Raw genomic sequence first — 13,311 nt, forward strand, 5'->3', positions numbered from 1 at the left:
GACTAGTATCCTTGACACCAACTAGTATCCTTGACACCAACTAGTATCCTTAACACCGACTAGTATCCTTGACACCGACTAGTATCCTTGACACCGACTAGTATCCTAAACACCAACTAGTATCCTTGACACCGACTAGTATCCTTGACACTGACTAGTATCCTTGACACTAACTAGTTTCCTTGACACCGACTAGTATCCTTGACACCGACCAGTATCCTTGACACCGACTAGTATCCTTGACACTGACTAGTATCCTAGACACTGACTAGTTTCCTTGACACCGACTAGTATCCTTGACACCGACTACTATCCTTGACATCGACTAGTATCCTTGACACTGACTAGTATCCTTGACACCGACTAGTATCCTTGACACTGACTAGTATCCTTGACACCGACTATTATCCTTGACACTGACTAGTATCCTTGACACTGACTAGTATCCTTGACACTGACTAGTATCCTTGACACTGACTAGTATCCTTGACACTGACTAGTATCCTTGACACTGACTAGTATCCTTGACACTTACTAGTATCCTTGACACTGACTAGTATCCTTGACACCGACTAGTATCCTTAACACTGACTAGTATCTTTGACACTGACTAGTATTCTTGACACCGACTAGTATCCTTGACACTGACTAGTATCTTTCACACTGACTAGTATCCTTGACACTGACTAGTATCCTTGACACTGACTAGTATCCTTGACACTGACTAGTATCCTTGACACTGTCTAGTATCCTTGACACTGACTAGTATCCTTGACACTGACTAGTATCCTTGACACTGTCTAGTATCCTTGACACTGACTAGTATCCTTGACACTGACAAGTATCCTTGACACTGACTAGTATCCTTCACACCAACTAGTATCCTTGACACTGACTAGTATCCTTGGCACTGACTAGTATCCTTGACATCGACTAGTATCCTTGACACCGACTAGTGTCTTTGACACTGACTAATATCCTTGACACCAACTTGTATCCTTGACACCAACAAGTATCCTTGACACCGACTAGTATACTTGACACCAACTAGTTTCCTTGACACCGACTAGTATCCTTGATACCGACTACTGTCCTTGACATCGACTAGTATCCTTGACACCAACTAATATTCTTGACACCGGCTACTATCCTTGACACCGACTAGTATCCTTGACACCGACTAGTATCCTTGACAGCCACTAGTATCCTTGACACCAACTAGTATCCTTGACACCGACTAGTATCCTTGACACCAACGTAACACCGACTAGTATCCTTGACACCGACTAGTATCCTTAACACCGACTAGTATCCTTGACACCAACTAGTATCCTTGACACCGACTAGTATCCTTGACACCGACTAGTATCCTTGACACGAACTAGTATCCTTGACACCAACTAGTATCCTTGACACCGACTAGTATCCTTGACACCGACTAGTATCCTTGATATCGACTAGTATCCTTGACACCGACTACTATCCTTGACATCGACTAGTATCCTTGACACCGACTAGTATTCTTGACACCGGCTACTATCCTTGACACCGACTAGTATCCTTGACACCGACTAGTATCCTTGACAGCCACTAGTATCCTTGACACCAACTAGTATCCTTGACACCGACTAGTATCCTTGACACCGACTAGTATCCTTGACACCGACTAGTATCCTTGACACCAACTAGTATCCTTGACACCAACTAGTATCCTTGACACCGACTAGTATCCTTGACACCGACTAGTATCCTTGACACCGACTAGTATCCTTAACACCGACTAGTATCCTTGACACCAACTAGTATCCTTGACACCGACTAGTATCCTTGACACCGACTAGTATCCTTGACACCAACTAGTATCCTTGAAACCAACTAGTATCCTTGACACCGACTAGTATCCTTGACACCGACTAGTATCCTTGACACCGACTAGTATCCTTGACACCGACTAGTATCCTAAACACCAACTAGTATCCTTGACACCGACTACTATCCTTGACACTGACTAGTATCCTTGACACTGACTAGTTTCCTTGTCACCGACTAGTATCCTTAACACCGACTAGTATCCTTGACACCAACTAGTATCCTTGACACCGACTAGTATCCTTGACACCGACTAGTATCCTTGACACCGACTAGTATCCTTGACACCGACTAGTATCCTTGACACCGACTAGTATCCTTGACACCGACTAGTATCCTTGACACCGACTAGTATCCTTGACACCGACTAGTATCCTTGACACCAACTAGTATCCTTGACACCGACTAGTATCCTTGACACCGACTAGTATCCTTGACACCGACTAGTATCCTTGACACCGACTAGTATCCTAAACACCAACTAGTATCCTTGACACCGACTACTATCCTTGACACTGACTAGTATCCTTGACACTGACTAGTTTCCTTGTCACCGACTAGTATCCTTGACACCGACTAGTATCCTTGACACCGACTAGTATCCTTGACACTGACTAGTATCCTTGACACTGACTAGTTTCCTTGACACCGACTAGTATCCTTGACACTGACTAGTATCCTTGACACCGACTAGTATCCTTGACACTGACTAGTATCCTTGACACTGACTAGTATCCTTGACACCGACTAGTATCCTTGACACCGACTAGTATCCTTGACACTGACTAGTTTCCTTGACACCGACTAGTATCCTTGACACCGACTAGTATCCTTGACACCGACTAGTATCCTTGACACTGACTAGTATCCTTGACACTGACAAGTATCCTTGACACCGACTAGTATCCTTGACACCGACTAGTATCCTTGACACCAACTAGTATCCTTGACACCAACTAGTATCCTTGACACCGACTAGTATCCTTGACACCGACTAGTATCCTTGACACCAACTAGTATCCTTGACACCAACTAGTATCCTTGACACCGACTAGTATCCTTGACACCGACTAGTATCCTTGACACCAACTAGTATCCTTGACACCAACTAGTATCCTTGACACCGACTAGTATCCTTGACACCGACTAGTATCCTTGACACCAACTAGTATCCTTGACACCGACTAGTATCCTTGACACCGACTAGTATCCTTCATATTCATTCACTTACAAATAACGACCGACATAAACCAGTGAAATGACCTCACTTGTTATGAATGACATTGTTCCATATAAAATATTTCTATACATTAGTGGTATAAATGATCAGTTGTCCTCCTCACGCCACTGGGACCTGCAGAGCTAACTCTCTCACTTGGAGGAAAACGCCAACATTTTGCGAACCAATCCTCCTGTGGATTGTTGAAGTGGATCCCCAAAATGATTGAATGCTATGACACAACCTTCCATGACATAAGCTATTCACTCATGCGGAAATACCGATTTAATCCAACAATTAGGTAATCCCATGCAAAAGTTGCTATATACTATTCTGGTAACTGCTACGGTCGAGATAGTCAAATGCGGCTCTAGTAATCCGTAGAGTTTATTTGTGATGACGATTTTGGTAAAATCTACATAAATATAACCCATCATAATGAGACAGACATTGCAGCCAAATTAGCGTGTAACAAGTTTGAAGTTGAATTAGATCTAGGTATCCCCATCTCTGCTGTCAAAACTGTATTGATCCAAACATTCAGATCTGATAGGAAAGAACTTACTGACTCCCAACGACCTGAAAGTACTAGTATAAAAAGATATGATTTGTTCAGATCTGAAACCTACATCTATGGACAGCACAAAACGTCCACTAGACTGTGCGACACAGTGGTTGCAAGGATCAGGTTGGGTTACCGTTACCTGTGGCAAGTGGTGGCAACCGTTACTTACCGTTATCTGTGGCAGGTGGCTACCGTTACCTGTGGCAGGGGGCCCACCGTTAATTGTGACAGGTGGCTACCGTTACCTGTGGCAGGGGGCTACCGTTACCTGTGGTAGGTGCCTACCTTTACCTGTGGCGGGTGGCTACCGTTACCTATGGCAGGTGGCTACCGTTACCTGTGGCAGGTGGCTACCGTTACCTGTGGCAGGTGGCTACCATTACCTGTGGCAGGTGGCTACCATTACCTGTAGCAGGTGGCTTCCGTTACGTGTGGCAGGAGGCTACCATTACCTGTGGCAGGTGGCTACCATTACCTGTGGCAGGTGGCTACCGTTACCTGTGGCAGGAGGCTACCGTTACCTGTGGCATGTGGCTATCATTACCTGGGGAAGGTGGCTACCGTTACCTGTGGCAGGTGGCTACCGTTACCTGTGGCAGGTGGCTTCCGTTACCTGTGGCAGATGGCTACCGTTACCTGTGGCAGGTGGCTACCGTTACCTGTGGCAGGAGGCTACCGTTACCTGTGGCAGGTGGCTATCATTACCTGGGGCAGGTGGCTACCGTTACCTGTGGCAGGTGGCTCTCATTACCTGGGGCAGGTGGCTACCGTTACCTGTGGCAGGTGGCTACCATTACCTGTGGCAGGTGGCTTCCGTTACCTGTGGCAGATGGCTACCGTTACCTGTGGCAGGTGGCTACCGTTACCTGTGGCAGGAGGCTACCGTTACCTGTGGCAGGTGGCTATCATTACCTGGGGCAGGTGGCTACCGTTACCTGTGGCAGGTGGCTACCGTTACCTGTGGCAGGTGGCTACCATTACCTTGGGCAGGTGGCTACCATTACCTGTGACAGGTGGCTACAGGTGACGGATCTCCCAATCCTGAGCACTCCAGGTGCAAACTCTGTTAGCAGGAACTGCGGCATGATCTCCCGCACTACATCACCGAATGCCCAGTTATTAGACCTTTCAGACCTGTCGGCATGAGGTACCTGAAGCTTTGCAATTACTTTATTAACTCCGATGATCATATCATCATAATGCATTCAGAGTTTGCCAGTGCAGACTATTGACTACATGGCCATAACTAAGCATCCTGTGTGATGGGAATTTTTAGCATCACGTAGTTATTTCTTGACACACACTGTACTCCCCTTCCCACAGTCTAGGACAGCTAGTTCTTGACACACACTGTACTCCCGTTCACACAGTCTAGGGCAGCTAGTTCTTGACACACACTGTACTCCCCTTCCCACAGTCTAGGGCAGCTAGTTCTTGACACACACTGTACTCCCCTTCACACAGTCTAGGGCAGCTAGTTCTTGACACACACTGTACTCCCCTTCACACAGTCTGGGGCAGCTAGTTCTTGACACACACTGTACTCCCCTTCACACAGTCTAGGGCAGCTAGTTCTTGACACACACTGTACTCCCCTTCATATAGTCTGGGGCAGCTAGTTCTTGGCACACACTGTACTCCCCTTCATATAGTCTAGGGCATCTAGTTCTTGGCACACACTGTACTCCCCTTCATATAGTCAAGGGCAGCTAGTTCTTGACACACACTGTATCCCCCTTCATATAGTCTAGGGCAGCTAGTTCTTGACACACACTGTACCCCCCTTCATATAGTCTAGGGCAGCTAGTTCTTGACACACACTGTACTCCCCTTCATATAGTCTAGGGCAGCTAGTTCTTGACACACACTGTACTCCCCTTCATATAGTCTAGGGCAGCTAGTTCTTGACACACACTGTACTCCCCTTCACACAGTCTGGGGCAGCTAGTTCTTGACACACACTGTACTCCCCTTCATATAGTCTAGGGCAGCTAGTTCTTGACACACACTGTACTGCCCTTCACACAGTCTGGGGCAGCTAGTTCTTGACACACACTGTACTGCCCTTCACACAGTCTGGGGCAGCTAGTTCTTGACACACACTGTACTGCCCTTCACACAGTCTGGGGCAGCTGCACACATGTTCATGTACCTAAATGTGTTAATAAAACAAGTGTCAACCTTCAACACGTGTTGTCAACTAACACGTCTCATTGTCTACACTATCGTCTCTAACGTACACAATAAGGTGCACAATTAACAAGAACTGATCACAAATATCCACGTTTTCTATGAGCTGGTTGCATGGTTAGGTTAGGTAAATAGTTCGGGTGCGTGCGTCTGAAGTACACCGTCAATTTGTACGTTGTGGCCAATGGCTGCAACATTGCCATGAACAATGTTGTTTATATTGTACTCTGAGGCTTAAACACAATAATTCCTCACTAAATTATTACCACTAAATTGTTGTGCTCAATGTTATTTTTTATCTGGAAAATAATAGGGTTCATCGTACCTCATAAACTTCTACTACTCACAGTCATGAAATAGCACTGTGTACTGTGCCTCATGTAGCAATGCTGCTCCAGGGAGAGTAAGTCACTTAGGTAATTGGACTCGATAGCTGCTGATCCCCTATTAGTTGAGTCCTTCATATCCAGTACTGGCAGGAGATCCTCGCCCATGAGATTAAATTATAAGTTAGAGGTGCTCTTAAGTACATCATTACCTGAATATTAAGCCCCCGTTGTTTAATTTACGGTTTATAATTAGTTCCCTTTTGTTCACAGAGAACTTTTCACCCCTATTCTAGTAGTTCACTATTTATATTGATTCCATTGTGCCCAATAACATCAATAAATCGTTTCATGATGTCGCGTAATTAATCGAAAGTTACAACATTCATCCATTACAGTTTACTGATTACACTTACTGATTAGGTGAGTAATGAGCCACTAGCATTATGGGTACAGATGAATCAACCAGCAGACATTCACCAGGCGGCTACCCTGCCTGGCTTCCCCTGCTCCCTGGACCTCCAACTCCCTACTGAGGCCCCTCGCTACGGGCTGCTCCCCAGGACGGCGTTACAGAGGGGGATGAATCCTTCCACCGAACACTGACAAATGCACCTGTCACCATAAGGGGGAGTGACTACATACTGAAACTTGGGTTTGTTTGTCTACGTAAACTCGGTGGCCGTGTAGTCATTATCTCAAGAGATGTCACTTCTGCTTGTACTGTGATTGGTCTGTAGCTCTCGGGGCTTAGGTGATTGGGAGAAGGGAACGACCAGGAGAATACGCCAAGCCAGTACGACTATATGCACTTGGAATATATCAGGATAAGGATTTGGGATGAGACGGGAGGGAAGGAATGGTGCCCAACCACCTGGACGGTCGGGGATTGAACGCCGACCTGCAAGAAGCGAGACCGTCGCTCTACCGTCCAGCCCAAGTGGTTGGACAAGTTATTTGCCAAACCCAATTTCACAAATTGCAGTTAAAACATTGTAAATTCCCACCGTTTTAACTGCAGCTGTTGAAGGGTAGTTGTGGACACAAAGCTGGTATGCCTACTGGACTGTCAACACCAATTTTCTAAGCGACTCTTCATGTGTTGACTCAAGACGAACTACTGACTCTCAGCCGCAGGTCTCTAAAGGAATTGGCCGCCATTTTGTAAGGTCACAGACAGCGGATATGAGATCTTTTTTGTGTGTTGTGTTGATGTTCACCAACATGCACGTGCAGGAGACGACTACAATGGTGAAGGTCAAGGTTATTGCAACCAGTTGGTCATCATAGAAAGTATTTTTAGAGAAACTATTCGTTAAAGTTCATGATCTCATGTTCAGAAAGGTTGAGGGTGGGGCCGCGGGTTCACCCACTCGCTGTTCCATTTTCAACCTTGTATATGTGGACCATTGAAAAGAAAGTTTTTGTTGACGCTGTTCTTGAGTCTGTCGTCTACTGTAGGCCAGTTGAGGACATCATCTCCCGGGTTCTTAATACTGAGCGCTTGATGCTACTTAAGGAAGCTTTGGAGCGACGGTCAGTGCTAATGTTTACCTGAGAGTGAGGGCGAAGGTCTGCCATCCCTGGGTGAAGGTTTTAGTCTAATAATTAAATGGTTGCTTGACCATGTCAGTCTGTATGTAGTAAACTAACATTGTAATGCAGACGATGTCATCATTATAGCATCACACACGACATGATAATGATCCAGGACGGACTGTAACGAGGTCGTTACTCCAGCGTGTGATGTGTGGTGTTGGTCATCGTAACATTGTATTGTCCCTCAATACTTATATGTGGTCTGCAGACATGTAGGAATAGAGTTTAATATGCCTCGGTCAACGGTGATCTTCCTCAGAGCTGCAGGAGGAAGCAGGTCTTGGTCTACAACGGTTCCTAATGTTTATGTGGACGAGGTCACCAAAGGGAAGGAGAACCTTAACTGATAAAGAGATAACCCAACCTCTTCCACCGCTGAAACTCACCTACACCACCATACTGTCTCTGCCTCAGATGACTGAGGGAAGATATTCTGAATGATATCACTGACAAAACTGACCCCTACCAGCCAACGTGACCCCTACCAGCCAACGTGACCATTACCAGCCAACGTGACCATTACCAGCCAACGTGACCCCTACCAGCCAACGTGACCCCTACCAGCCAACGTGACCATTACCAGCCAACGTGACCATTACCAGCCAACGTGACCCCTACCAGCCAACGTGACCCCTACCAGCCAACGTGACCATTACCAGCCAACGTGACCCCTACCAGCCAACGTGACCATTACCAGCCAACGTGACCATTACCAGCCAACGTGACACATACCAGCCAACGTGACCCCTACCAGCCAACGTGACCCCTACCAGCCAACGTGACCCCTACCAGCCAACGTGACCCCTACCAGCCAACGTGACCCCTACCAGCCAATGTGACCCCTACCAGCCAACGTGACCCCTACCAGCCAATGTGACTCCTACCAGCCATCGTGACCCCTACCAGCCAATGTGACCCCTACCAGCCAACATAACCCCTACCAGCCAACAATGTGACCCCTAACAGCCAACGTGACCCCTACCAGCCAACGTGACCCCTACCAGCCAACGTGACCCCTATCAGCCAACGTGACCCCTACCAGCCAATGTGACCCCTACCAGTCAACGTGACCCCTACTAGCCAATGTGACCCCTACCAGCCAACGTGACCCCTACCAGCCAATGTGACCCCTACGAGCCATCGTGACCCCTACCAGCCAATGTGACCCCTACCAGCCAGCATGACCCCTACCAGCCAACAATGTGACCCCTAACAGCCAACGTGACCCCTACCAGCCAACAACGTGACCCCTACCAGCCAACAACGTGACCCCTACCAGCCAACAACGTGACCCCTACCAACCAACGTGACCCCTACCAGAAAACAACGTGACCCCTACCAGCCAACAACGTGACCCCTACCAGCCAACAACGTGACCCTTACCAGCCAACAAAGTGACCCCTACCAGCCAACAACGTGACCACTACCAGCCAACGTGACCCTACCAGCCAACAACGTGACCCCTACCCGCCAACAACGTGACCCCTACCAGCCAACAACGTGACCACTACCAGCCAACAACGTGACCACTACCAGCTAACGTGACCACTACTAGCCAACAATGTGACCACTACCAGCCAACGTGACCCCTACCTGCCAACAATGTGACCCCTACCAGCCAACAACGTGACCCCTACCAGCCAACAACGTGACCCTACCAGCCAACAACGTGACCCCTACCAGCCAACAACGTGACCACTACCAGCCAGCAACGTGACCACTACCAGCCAACGTGACCACTACTAGCCAACAATGTGACCACTACCAGCCAACGTGACCCCTACCAGCTAACGTGACCCCTACCAGCCAATGTAACCCCTACCAGCCAACACTGTGACCACTACCAGCCAATGTAACCCCTACCAGCCAACAACGTGACCACTACCAGCCAACGTGACCCCTACCAGCCAACAACGTGACCACTACCAGCCAACAATGTGACCACTACCAGCCAACGTGACCCCTACCAGCCAACAACGTGACCACTACCAGCCAACAATGTGACCACTACCAGCCAACGTGACCCCTACCAGCCAACAACGTGACCCCTACCAGCCAACAACGTGACCCCTACCAGCCAACAACGTGACAACTACCAGCCAACAACGTGACCACTACCAGCCAACAACGTGACCACTACCAGCAAACAATGTGACCCCTACCAGCCAACAACGTGACAACTACCAGCCAACAACGTGACCCCTACCAGCCACCAACGTGACCACTACCAGCAAACAACGTGACCCCTACCAACCAACAACGTGACCCCTACCAGCCAACAACGTGACCACTACCAGCCAACAACGTGACCCCTACCAGCCAACAACGTGACCACTACCAGCCAACAACGTGACCCCTACCAGCCAACAACGTGACCACTACCAGCAAACAACGTGACCCCTACCAGCCAACAACGTGACCCCTACCAGCCAACAACGTGACCACTAGCAGCCAACAACGTGACCCCTACCAGCCAACAACGTGACCACTACCAGCCAACAACGTGACCCCTACCAGCCAAAAACGTGACCCTTACCAGCCAACAACGTGACCCCTACCAGCCAACAACGTGACCACTACCAGCCAACAACGTGACCCCTACCAGCCAACGTGACCCCTACCAGCCAACAACGTGACCCCTACCAGCCAACAACGTGACCCCTACCAGCCAACAACGTGACCACTACCAGCCAACAACGTGACCCCTACCAGCCAACAACGTGACCCCTACCAGCCAACAACGTGACCCCTACCAGCCAACAAAGTGACCCCTACCAGCCAACAACGTGACCCCTACCAGCCAACGTGAACCCTACCAGCCAACAACGTGACCCGTACCAGCCAACAACGTGACCACTACCTGCCAACAACGTGACCCCTACCAGCCAACAACGTGACCACTACCAGCCAACAACGTGACCACTACCAGCCAACAACGTGACCCCTACCAGCCAACAACGTGACCCCTACCCGCCAACAATGTGACCACTACCAGCCAACAACGTGACCACTACCAGCCAACAACGTGACCACTACCAGCCAACGTGACCCCTACCAGCCAACAACGTGACCCCTACCAGCCAACAACATGACCACTACCAGCAAACAACGTGACCCCTACCAGCCAACAACGTGACCCCTACCAGCCAACAACGTGACCCCTACCAGCCAACGTGACCCCTACCAGCCAATGTGACCCCTACCAGCCAACGTGTCCCCTACTAGCCAATGTGACCCCTACCAGCCAACGTGACTCCTACCAGCCAATGTGACCCCTACCAGCCATCGTGACCCCTACCGGCCAATGTGACCCCTACCAGCCAACATGACCCCTACCAGCCAACAATGTGACCCCTAACATCCAACGTGACCCCTACCAGCCAACAACGTGACCCCTACCAGCCAACAACGTGACCCCCTACCAGCGAACCACGTGACCGCTACCAGTCAACGTGACCCCTACCAGCCAACAACGTGACCACTACCAGCCAACAATGTGACCACTACCAGCCAACGTGACCCCTACCAGCCAACAACGTGACCCCTACCAGCCAACAACGTGACCCCCTACCAGCGAACCACGTGACCCCTACCAGTCAACGTGACCCCTACCAGCCAACAACGTGACCACTACCAGCAAACAATGTGACCACTACCAGCCATCGTGACCTCTACCAGCCAATGTGACCCCTACCAGCCAACATGACCCCTACCAGCCAACGTGACCCCTACCAGCCAACAACGTGACCCCTACCAGCCAACAACGTGACCCCTACCAGCCAACAACGTGACCCCTACCAGCCAACGTGACCCCGACCAGCCAACGTGACCCCTACCAGCCAACAACGTGACCCCTACCAGCCAACAACGTGACCCCTACCAGCCAACAACGTGACCCCTACCAGCCAACGTGACCCCTACCAGCCAACAACGTGACCCCTACCAGCCAACGTGACCCCTACCAGCCAACAACGTGACCACTACCAGCCAATGTAACCCCTACCAGCCAACAACGTGACCACTACCAGCCAACAATGTGACCACTACCAGCCAACGTGACCCCTACCAGCCAACAACGTGACCACTACCAGCCAACAACGTGACCACTACCAGCCAACAACGTGACCACTACCAGCTAACGTGACCACTACTAGCCAACAATGTGACCACTACCAGCCAACGTGACCCCTACCAGCCAACAACGTGACCCCTAACAGCCAATAATGTGACCCCTACCAGCCAACAACGTGACCACTACCAGCCAACAACGTGACCACTACCAGCCAACGTGACCACTACTAGCCAACAATGTGACCACTACCAGCCAACGTGACCCCTTCCAGCTAACGTGACCCCTACCAGCCAATGTAACCCCTACCAGCCAACACTGTGACCACTACCAGCCAATGTAACCCCTACCAGCCAACAACGTGACCACTACCAGCCAACAATGTGACCACAACCAGCCAACGTGACCCTACCAGCCAACAACGTGACCCCTACCAGCCAACAACGTGACCCCTACCAGCCGACAACGTGAACACTACCAGCCAACAACGTGACCACTACCAGCCAACAACGTGACCACTACCAGCAAACAATGTGACCCCTACCAGCCAACAACGTGACCACTAGCAGCCAACAACGTGACCCCTACCAGCCAACAACGTGACCAATACCAGCAAACAACGTGACCCCTACCAGCCACCAACGTGACCCCTACCAGCCAACAACGTGACCACTACCAGCCAACAACGTGACCCCTACCAGCCAACAACGTGACCACTACCAGCCAACAACGTGACCCCTACCAGCCAACAACGTGACCACTACCAGCAAACAACGTGACCCCTACCAGCCAACAACGTGACCCCTACCAGCCAACAACGTGACCACTACCAGCCAACAACGTGACCCCTACCAGCCAACAACGTGACCACTACCAGCCAACAACGTGACCCCTACCAGCCAAAAACGTGACCCTTACCAGCCAACAACGTGACCCCTATAGCCAACAACGTGACCCCTACAAGCCAACAACGTGACCACTACCAGCCAACAACGTGACCCCTACCAGCCAACGTGACCCCTACCAGCCAACAACGTGACCCCTACCAGCCAACAACGTGACCCCTACCAGCCAACAACGTGACCACTACCAGCCAACAACGTGACCCCTACCAGCCAACAACGTGAACCCTACCAGCCAACAACGTGACCCCTACCAGCCATCAAAGTGACCCCTACCAGCCAACAACGTGACCCCTACCAGCCAACGTGACCCCTACCAGCCAACAACGTGACCCCTACCAGCCAACAACGTGACCACTACCTGCCAACAACGTGACCCCTACCAGCCAACAACGTGACCACTACCAGCCAACAACGTGACCACTACCAGCCAACAACGTGACCACTACCAGCTAACAACGTGACCCCTACCAGCCAACAACGTGACCACTACCAGCCAACAACGTGACCCCTACCCGCCAACAACGTGACCACTACCAGCTAACAACGTGACCACTACCAGCCAACAACGT

Source organism: Procambarus clarkii, unplaced genomic scaffold (assembly GCF_040958095.1).
Source record: "Procambarus clarkii isolate CNS0578487 unplaced genomic scaffold, FALCON_Pclarkii_2.0 HiC_scaffold_116, whole genome shotgun sequence".
NCBI lineage: Eukaryota > Metazoa > Arthropoda > Malacostraca > Decapoda > Cambaridae > Procambarus > Procambarus clarkii.